The sequence below is a fragment of the Myotis yumanensis genome, unplaced genomic scaffold, assembly GCF_028538775.1.
Source record: "Myotis yumanensis isolate MYYU_CA2020_CCGP unplaced genomic scaffold, mMyoYum1.0.hap1 SCAF_4, whole genome shotgun sequence".
Taxonomy (NCBI): domain Eukaryota; kingdom Metazoa; phylum Chordata; class Mammalia; order Chiroptera; family Vespertilionidae; genus Myotis; species Myotis yumanensis.
In genome coordinates, this window is record NW_027223755.1 from 36356661 (window position 1) to 36367819 (window position 11159).

The 11159-nt window shown below is 43.9% G+C and overlaps 1 non-coding gene across 1 annotated transcript; it reads left to right on the forward strand.

The window, feature by feature from the left end:
- The first annotated feature begins 3300 nt into the window (after positions 1-3300).
- LOC139009600 (U6 spliceosomal RNA) lies at positions 3301-3406 on the forward strand. Its single transcript, XR_011471335.1, has one exon. It is a non-coding gene; the product is annotated as a U6 spliceosomal RNA (small nuclear RNA).
- The last annotated feature ends 7753 nt before the right edge of the window (positions 3407-11159 follow it).

The following is an 11159-nucleotide window of genomic DNA, read 5'->3' on the forward strand; positions in this document are numbered from 1 at the left end:
CAAGTCTAAGATGGGGCCTATGAATCTGCATTTCTCACAGGTTACTAGGTGCCTCTGAGGCTCCTGATCCAGAAACCAAGCTTTGATAATCACAGGTGTAGGGAAATATGTGAGTTGAAGTAAGTTGGAACCTGCTTGTCAGAGAAGGAAATCTGGGCTCATTTTAAAATATATATTTTATTGATTTTTTACAGAGAAGAAGGGAGAGGGATAGAGAGTTAGAAACATCGATGAGAGAGAAACATCGATCAACTCCCTACTGGGTATGTGCCCGCAACTAAGGTACATGCCCTTGACCGGAATCGAACCTGGGACCCTTGAGTCCGCAGGCTGACGCTCTATCCATTGAGCCAAACCAGTTAGGGCTGGGCTCATTTTAATTTTTCCTTAAATTCATATACAATTAACATTTGCTGAGTATACAAGGCACTGGGTTAAAAGCTTTCAAACACTTTTAATTCTCACAATTGTCATCTCATTTTTAAAGAGAAACAAATTGAGGCTGCAGAGCTAGTAAGAGCAGGAGCCAGAATTCAAGCTCAGGTCTTTGGACTCCCATTCTGTCGGGTTACCTCAATGATGCAGTCAATTCCTCCTCTCTAGGAGGCTGCCAAAGGGCTCTGAGCAGAGGTTGTAAATGGCATTGATGGAGGATGGGGAGGTGCTGAGGGCCATCAAAGGAACTCTCTCCACATGCACATCTAGCTAAGTGGGCTGACAGACCGATTCCCTTCCCTGTACCTCAGCTCTGCCAACTGTGAAACGAAAGACCAGAATAGTTGCCACCTACCCCCAGCTTGTTCCCAAGAATGAGATAAGAGCCCTCAGCTATTATATAAGAAGCAGTTTTCTTTCCAACCCCTCAGCTTGCTGAGTAGTCTGAAAGGCTCCAAATCTTATGAAGGATGGGGTTCACCTTTACTCTCTTGAACCTAGGGCAGTGGTCACCCTGTTCTCCCATCCTGTGACCTCCACCCCTCCCCTAAGCCCATTATCAACAAGCTGGGAACTCAAAGTTCAAAGCGTGTTCCTAAAATGATGTGTGCATTTCAGAAACTCTATTTGTTCCCGCAGAGTGACTGATGAGAATTCCTCTGACAGCTCAGTTGGACACATTCTTAGGTGTTCTTCAGATTCCGCCCTCACACAGCACCTCCGAGGCCCCTGAGGCATATGTTGTAGGCTCTGCCTGCTGAGTAACTGGCAGGAGGCATGTCGCACCTATTTTGTAAGCTTAGAAGGGCTGTGTCAAGAGTCTCATCCTCTTAGAATTAAGACTCTTTTGTGGCGCTTAATTGGTCTGTCTAATGAACTGAGAGAAACACTCGGGTTCCACCTTAGTCAACGACTGAACATGCCAGAGAATACATAAGTGTTCTGGAGTCACAGTGAGCAAATAAAAGATGGATTTCTTTTTGTTTCCTTTTCTTGGCTTTCTGTCTCAAAGGGATGGCCAGTCTCCCTTTTCCCCAGTCTCTCCTTGTGGGTGTTTGTTTATTAATGGAGTGGAGCAATACTCTGAAAGCCATAGCCTCTCTCTCTGAAGTTTTGATTGTAATGGAAACAGTCGCCAGGGGGTGAAGTGTCACTGTGTTATCTAATGATCAAGGACAGCATGCCGGAGAGAGTGAGCAGCCAGGGTCGCTGGCTATCACCACAGGGCTTATGCTGCCTCCACTCTCGGCCTTGCCAGTGACTAATTGATTTGTGAATGTGCTTGGAGGTACTTTGAGTGAGAAAGACACTTTATATCTGCTGTGACAAATCTTCGGAGGAACAAAATATCCATTTCATGCACAAACCTCCCTGCTTGACTCTTCCATTCAATTCCCAGCTAGCTAAATCTTCAGCACTCAAAGATCCAAGGAGACAAAAAAGTCTTCTGGTGGCCAGTTGCTGACAAACAGAGATTAGCACATGAGGAAATGAAACCAGAATCACTGGTAAAAATAAGGAGCAGAAAAGTAGGCAAGAAGGAAAGAAAGTAGCTCTGTGGCCTTTAAGCCACTAATTTACAACAATTACCAGATCCCAAAGTCAACATGTTCTGTTTCTACCACTGACCAGGAATGAAGATCACGCATGAAAGCCAGACTCTTGTAGTGCGGCTTCCTGGAAACTTCATTTAACACAGTAGATGCTAACAGACTAATTTTTTACCTCCAGCAGCAATCTTAATGTTTCTATCCATAGACTCAAAAGTGCTGTCAGCCTTCTGTAAAGCCATCCCCAAAATCTACCGATGGGTTGATTTGACATGTCTTGCCACCCAACTGGGGATGGGACTCGAATGCTGGCTTTCTGATTCAGCTTCTGCCTACAGTGAATTTGCTTTTCAAAAGGAGTTTTCCAGGGCCGCAGAAACAGTTGAAGGAATATTGATAAGAGAACTGAGCTTTTATCAAAAGCTGCTTCTTGTAAGTGGACTTGGCTCCAACTCAGAGTTCTTCCCCTATTGTTGACTGACCCCAGCATACCCTTGGGTGGAAGCCAGTAAAGTTATTCCTGGGCCTTTTTTACATGCAAATGTTAAACATCTTGGATAGCTAGGACAGGAAGGCTAAATTCATTCATTTATTCACTCAGCCAGTATTTATTAAGTACCTGAAATGTGCCAGTCTCAAAAGTAGAACTTATTTTTTAATCACTATGTGTAATGTTTGTTCTGCAGAAATAACTGGCTCATGTATTTTTTTTTTTAGAAGTATACCAGGAGATTGTGGATGGAAGAACACTTTTCTCCCTTCTTCACAGCCTCTAAGATAAGTTCCATAGTGGGGAGAGTTCTGGAATATTGGACCATTTTCAAACTGCTAAGAACATTGATTGCTTTGGCAACTGCTATTCCATTGGCTTAAATCTGGTACAGCACAGAATAACTCATAGCTTTCCAGAACCACCTACACCTAGAACCCATGTAAGTACAACTTCACTTAGGACATTTTCTAAAATACCTACTGGTACAGCAGAGAATTTTTTATTTATTTATTTTTTTATTGATTTCAGAGAGGAAGAGAGAGGGAGAGAAAAATAGAAACATCAATGATGAGAGGGAATCATTGATCGGCTGCCTCATGCACGTCCCCTACTGGAAAATGAGCCCGCAACCCAGGCATATGCCCTTGACTAGAATTGAATCTGGGCTCTATCCATTGAGCCAAACCGGTTAGGGCAGCAGAGAATTTTTTAATGAATTTTAAACACAGTCAGAGGTTATCATCCCACCCATTGCTGGACTCTCAATTGCCACAGGTGACCAAGAAGACCCAACATCAGAAACCAGTCAAAATAATATGGCTGGTGCTGGCTTTGGCAGCACATATACTGAAACTGGAACAGTACAGAGGAGATTAGCATGGCCCTGTGTGAGGTTGACATGCCAATTCCTGAAGCATTCCATGTTTTTATGTTGGCTAGTGCAATCCAGTGGTGAGCTGATTCTAAACCTCAGCCCAGGAAACAGGGTTGTTCTTCATGTGGATGACTCTGTGCCGAAGCATGGGATCAGAAACAAAGATAATGATGATGATGATGATGATGATCTTTTTAATCTTTTGCAAATTCCATCAAATGCCATCATTCTTGTTCTATAAAGTGGGTAAGTATTTCTTATCAAGCTTCACAGGATTCAAATTTATCCTTCATTGCTGTATAGACAAAGTAATGCAATTATAATAAAAAGAAGTTATATTTCAATGGTCCTTACTAATTTATAAAACATTTTATAGTTTGCAAAAGCATTTTCTCATTTAATCAGAGTATTTTAACATTCACTCAACAGACATTTACTAACTCCCTAAAAAGTTTTGCTAGTGCCTTGCACAGTACTTGGTGGATGAAGAGTACGATATGGTCTCTGCCCTCAAGAAAACCAGAGTTTAGTGAGTAAAGAAGACAAGTCAACAATAACTTTAACATGATGTAAGTGTAATGGAGAAGTACAAAGGATTACAGACATATTATGTATTCAAATAATTTTTCAATGGTATTTGGAGACAATCTGTTTACTTATAAAGTCCTAGACACCAGAATATCTTGGTATATGTGCATAGAGAGAAACATAATATAGTATCTTTTCGTGGTGGTACAAGACTGGGTATGGCAGTCCTTGTGTGGAAGAGATGGTGGTAGTAGAAGTGGTGATGATGGTGGGTTTGGGAAAATGTGGTCATTTCTTGGTTGATCAGAATTGATATTCTTTTTTGTTAAAGTACAAATCCCCAGCGCTGGCCAGTGTAGTTCAGTTGGCTGGAGCTTCGTCCCATATACCAATAGGTGGTGGGTTTGATTCCTGGTCAGGGCACGTATCCAGGTTGCAGGTTTGATCCCTAGTTGGGTGCATGCAGGAGGCAACTGGTCAATGTTTCTCCCTCTTCCTCCCCCTCTTCCTCATTCACTCCCTTCCTCTCTCTAAGATCTTTTTTTTTTAAGTGCAAATCCCCAGCCATCCCTGAAACATCCCTCTTTATAGCTTGACAGTCCAGCGATTCACCTTAGAGTAAATATATACCCAACCACAGCAACGACAACCACAAAATATTATTTGGTAATGAATCATGTGCTGAAGACCTGATAGCCAGTGGCCTCTTAGAAATGTGCCCAAAAGTTAATAAAAAGAAGAAAGAAGCCCTCTACTCAAACCCACCTTAGATTACTTGAGCACCATTTCCATGAACAGCAGAGGCAACAATAATTGTGAGGAGGGTGAGAAAGCCACAGGGGAGGAAGAAGCCAAACACAATGGAAAGCAGATGACATCAGCCCCTGGCTCCCGTAGCCCCACAAGAACAAGCATGAAATAAGTCTCTTGCAGAAGGGCGACTCTGAGAAAGAAGGAAAAAAATGGTCGTAATAAATCTTAAGAAAAGCCAACAAAAGAAAATGTTGGACAATTTGTTGGATAAATATTCAGTAAGGCTGATCCACCTTACTGTGTTGTTGTAAAGAACAGCTAATAAAAAAGATTGTCAAGGACACTGCAAACATAAAAGAACTAACCAATAATAAGAACATTAATAATAAGGAAGGGCTGAGGAATGAAACCAGTTTCATCAAGACCAAAGATGTTGAGCAACCAGCCCAGAAATAAGGAAAACAGATACGAGTGCCTGGAGGTGGTGCAAACAAACAAGAACCAAAATACTTTTTGCTCTTAATTTTTTAAAAGAAGACAAGTTTACAGGGTATAAGACTATAAATAAATATTGGCCAATGGGCTATTGCTTTTCCCTGGAGGCAGCTCCCTTTGAAATGACTTCCTAGACAAGGGGGTGGGGGAGTTGCAGGCTCCTACTCCCCTCCCTGGAGCTCATGGCCCACGACAGGAAGGCCTCCCTCCCTAGCCTTGAAGATTTGGGATTGGAAAAAACACTGGAAGGAATCCAAAGCTGTGGTTCATTTCATTCTTTCATTTCCTGCCTTTGCCAAATGCTGACAATTACAAACAAATGTTGTCTTCACAAATACTTTCTTCTAGATGAACATTCTGTGCATTTCGGTTGCTTATATGTATGTGACTTGAGAAACACTTTCTAAATCCCCAAGTTGACAGGATTTCCATGTAATGATAATGATTATTTAATGTCATCATCACAATGGGCTGCCTGAGCAAATGAAATGCTTGCTGGGCCTAACGCATTCACTCAACTGAGGTCAATTAATGCTTTCCGGGGTGCCTGGTTTCCCACTGGGACCCTAAAGAAGGTAATTCATTACTCAGGCATTCTCCACCCCCAACACTGCTGTCTCCCACAAGTTCTTCCATTGCTTAAACTGTCAGACTGCTCATCCAGTGTGGGGAAGTCCAAGAGATAAGATTATGCTGAGAAGGTCCAGGCTGGGTGGATATTTTTAGTCATCTGAAGATAGTGCAGGAGTGATAGTCATCATCATCATAATGCATGTGAATTCACCCCATCTTACTTTGCAAAGCATTTTTTATTGCATAAATCATCCCCGTTGATCCTGACAGTAATCCCTGAAGTATGCAAAGCAGCACGTGGCTATGGCATCAAAAAGAGCATGGCGGTAATGGCACAGAGGTCAGCCTAGAAGACACAGGGAAGCAAGAAAGGGTGTCGCAGAAGGAGGGCGCAGACCCCCAAAACCAGTCATCTCAAAGGCATTGAGGGTCTGGGAATAGAGGATACACATGGGCACATGGAGGCAGAAATGTGAAGGGGCTCAGGTGTCTGGGCAGACTAGGTTTAAGAGATTACTGATAGTTTCTGTGTAAAAGATTACTGTTTCCAAGGCCAAAATAAAGAAAAATGAAAACTAAAATGAACCAAGTGGCTACTCTTTGCCAGGTGTTTTCCTATAAGCTATTGTCTGTTAAAATCATCACAACTAATCCATGCAGCATAGATATTACCAACCCATTTCCTACAGATGAGAAAACTGAAGCTCAAAAAAGTGATGTTATTTGCCCAAGGTCAACAGCTACTAACTGGAGAAGATGAGATTCAGGAACCAGGAAAGAGACAAAGCAATAGAAGTTTGAAGGCTCTGGCCAAGCATGTTAGCAATTAGTTTGGGGCAGCAATAATAAGACATTTAGAGCCCAGTGGCATGGCTCAGGAGATCACTGTTCAATTCCCAATCAACCAATCAATGATTCTCTCTCATCATTGATGTTTCTCTCTCTCTCTCCCTCTCCCTTCCTCTCTGAAATCAATAAAATATATTCTTTAATTTTAAAAAAAGACATTAAGAAAAGTGTAAGAATAGAATAAGTAACAAAAGCCCTGGGCTCCCTGTGTACTTCCTGCCCTACAGTATATCAGAAGATGGGCTCATAGTGCCTGGGGAGGAGCTGGCTGAGGTGGGAGGGATAGGGTAACAAGAAAGATGATTCCTGGCATTACAGATGGGGAAACTAAGTCCCAGGGAGGAAAGTTTACCAAGCAGTTGAGGAGAAGTTGCTTTTCTTCTGCAGGAGAAAGAGGAAGGTACAATGTCTGAAAACACAGAAGTCTGGGAGGATCAAGACAGCAGCAATAAGTTTGCCTAAGGGAGTAGATACGTGCTGGTGAGAGCCAGGGGTGGTAGAAGTAGAATGGCTGGAGCCTAAGGAACATCAGAGGGACTTGGGGGAGTGGAAAGAACACTCATTACTTCTCTGCTGCCACATGTTACACAAAATACTTCTCGGAGCTTCATCTATAAAATTCACCTCAAAGTGATTCTCTAAAGATTCAATATGTGGACAAAAAGGGGTCATGTGCTGAATCTGACTAACTCAGGGAAGGCCTGCATGGCAGCCTTACAAACTCAGAGACCTAAAGTAACCACATAGGATGCTCTAAAATTAAAACTTTTTAACTAAAAGCTGTTCATAGCAGGTAGTCATGTTTTAAGGCAGTATTTTTTCCTAGAACAAAGGTCAATCTTTACCTTAACTGAGCCTGTCTGTTGTTATCTTAGGGTAACATACCTGATAAACATGTAAACATGCCTTTACAGCAGGGGTCCTCAAACTACGGCCCGCGGGCCACATGCAAATACAAATATTGTATTTGTTCCCTTTTTGTTTTTTTACTTGAAAATAAGATATGTGCAGTGTGCATAGGAATTTGTTCATAGCTTTTTTTTAAACTATAGTTCGGCCCTCCAACGGTCTGAGGGACAGTGAACTGGCCCCCTGTTTAAAAAGTTTGAGGATCCCTGCTTTACAGAGACTACAAATGCCCTCATTGTTATTTTTACCCTGTTAATTGTTGACTATTAACTATCCTGTACCCATCTCCCTAATCTATCACCAATGGATTTCATGTAACCCATTTACCCTTCCTCTTTTTATTGTAATATGTAAAACTAGAGGCCCAGTGCATGAAATTATTTGTGCTCGGGTAGGGTCCCTAGGCCTGGCTGGCGATCAGGGCCGATCAGGTTCCCCGCCTCCCCACCTTCCTGCCTCCTCCTTCCCTTGCTCCCTCAGTGCCCCCCACCACCACCACCACCACCACCACCACCACCACCGCTGGTCAACCGCCATGTTCTGCACCGCCCCCTGGTGGTCAGCACACATCATAGCAAGCTATCAAACTCCCAGTCTCATGGTCGAACTCCCAAGGGACACTTTGCATATTAGTCTTTTCTATATAGACTAGAGGCCCGGTGCACAAAATTTGTGCACTCGGAGAGGGGAGGTCCCTCAGCCCTGCCAGTGCCCTCTCACTGTCAGGGAGCCCTTAGGGAATGTCCAACTACCCCGGAGGTGGGAGAGGCTCCTGCCACTGCCAGCTGCGCTCACCAGCCGTGAGCCCAGCTCAGGGCTTCTGGCTGAGTGGCGCTCCCCTGCAGGAGCACACTGACCATCAGGGGGCAGCTCCTGCATTGAGCATCTGCCCCCTGGTGGTCAGTGCGCATCACAGCAACCAGTTGCTCAGCTGTTCAGTCAATTTGCATATTAGCCTTTTATTATATAGGAAGAAAGGATAGATAAGGTGCAAAACTGCCATTTCCCAGAACATTTTCTCAATCCAGTGAGATTTTGCTTCCTGGCAGCTGTTGTCAGTTTGGCTCAAATAAACTCATAAAAATTCTTACAGGTGTGGATGGTTCTTACATTGACAAATATAATAATAATAGAAAGAGGGAGAGTCGAAATGGCTACTGTTATTCTTATGCATTTTGAAATTTTGATGTTGTGATAGATGGTTTCTGAGAAGGGTAATGTAACAGGCAAGAATAGCTTTTGGATTTGGAATGATCCCTTTTTTTGCATTTAATGGAATACTGCTATTGAAAACCTACTTTCCCCAATCCTCATGAATTCAACCTCTGTCAGAAGCAAGACTTGATTCTAAGAAGCACCTAGAAAGCCATTTCGGAGTCCTTTTCCTTCTGTAAGACTTACATTATGTTTCTCAAACAAACTAAGAACCATTCTGCTTGAGGTAAAGAAGACTCCTCCGGGAGGGAGAATTAATCAAGGCACTAATGCTCTGCTTGACCCTTATCAGCACGGGAGGGTCCCAGCCTGCAATAGTGCATGAAGATTTCAACCAAATTGCCTACAGCTTCTCAAAAAGATTTGCCCTAGGGAATTCACTCATTTCTGAAGTGACTCCAAGCGTCAAAGAGAGCCATTCTCCAGGAAGAGGTGTGGCGGTTGTGAGCAGGGTCATTTGTAGAATTACCTGCAAAGGTGCTTTGGAAGTTTCACCTTACAAGTCTGGAACAATTCAGAGAATCTTAGAGTTAGCAAGAACCTTGTAGGCTGCCTGATCTAACCCCAACTGTAACTCTACTCATCTGTGTCCTCCCAGCCCTAACATGGGGCTTCTTTACACAAATCTGGATTTGGGGAAGTAATTTCTAGGAAATGCCCACAGGACTCTTGGATATAAATACAATAGTACCAGGAGCCACTAAATGACAGTCAAAATGCCTTCAATGTCTCTAACCGTCTTATTCTATTATTAGAGTCCTGGTGCACGAAATTTCATGCACTGGGTTGGGGGGGAGGTCCCTTAGCCCGGCCTGCACCCTCTCACAGTCTGGGACCCCTTGGGGGATGTCCGCCTGCTGGCTTAGGGGAGCGGGCCTAAGCCAGCAGTAGGACATCCCTCTCACCATCCAGGACCCCTCACTTCTTACCGCCCGCCTGCAGTGGAGGTGGGGGAGTCTTCTGGCTGAGCATCACTCCCCCTGTAGGAGCGCACTGACCAACAGGGGGCAGCTCCTTCACTGAGCGTCTGCCCCTAGTGGTCAGTGCACATCATAGTGACCGGTCGTTCCATCATTTGGTCGATTTGCATATTAGCCTTTTATTATATTGGATTATTTTTGAATGTTCACATTTATATTAATGTCTTCTTATAATATGCGCACAACCTGCCAGCGCCATGCCAAGCTGCTTAGCCTCCTGAATAGTCCCTGGCTATTCTCCTCCCCATCTCACTCTCCACTGGACCCCCTGCAAAGGCCACAAAACGAACTCACCTTCCAAACACAAACCCAATGGAAGCTGAGGACACTGGCCACAGAGATGACCTCTCCTCCATCCCTCTCCAGTTGCCAAATGAAGACAGGTGTGGTGAAATTTAACACCAGACCAGCTAGACCTGAACGAGGCTGCCCCTGACCTTCAGCCCCATTACCCCAGCTGGCAGTACTGTCCAGCCACGGGGCATTGCAAGTGGACATTTGTTGACTTTGGATTCGAAATGGAAGGCCACCGGCTGGAGAAGGACGGAGGGCCCCAGCCTGCAGCGAAGCCCAAAGACCTGAGAGGGGCTACAAAATGAAACTGCTGGCCTCCTGGCTTTACAGTCAGATGTGTGATGCATGGTGCTTCTGTCTCAAAGCGAGGCCCGCCTGTGTGCTGAAGTTCAAGTGGGACACAGACCTTGTGCTCTGATTCAGTCTTATCGCTGGGAAAATGCCCCAAAGTACGAATTGGCAGTAATAGTCACGGGATGTAAAGTACAGTACAAGCTCAGGGAATATCGTCAATAAAATTGTAATAACTATTTATGGTGTCAGGTGGGCGCATGACTTGGTGGGGGGATCACATTGTAAGTTATAATATATACTAATAAAATTCTAACCACTATGCTGTACACATGAAATTAATATAATATTGAGTGGCAACAGTAACTGAAATATTTTTTTTAATTTCTGAAAATATTCAGTGGAATCTGCTTTAAGATTCCCAGTCAGCACAAGCTAATAAGATGAAACAAACTCATAACTTGCTCTTCAGTTAAGTCTTATCCTTGCAAAGTCTCAGGATTTCCCATGACATTAGGACAAGGCTCATGTAACATTTGCTCCAGGTGACGTAGTCACTGTTAGAAGCAGAGAAGGGGGAAAACTCACTGGTTATCTCTGCCTAAACGCCCCAAAGCAGTCACTGCTAGCACAACAGAATAGTGTTTTCCTTTTTTTTTTTTTTTTTTTCAGGGTGGGTGGCTCTCCAAATGAGAAATGAGGAGAGGGTCCCGGAGAGGAGATGGTACCATTGAGGCTACCGAGGCCTCTGCAGCTAAAGCCATCCCCCGAGTTTCCCCAAAAGAAGCAATGTCAGAACCCAACCTTCCTGTAAACTGTGGGACCTAAAGGGCGCAGAGAACTAGCTGGAAGGCCTGGCTGCAACTCTCCCGGCAGAATGAGCGGCCGACTAAATTAGTCACTGGCAGTTCTCTTCTGCC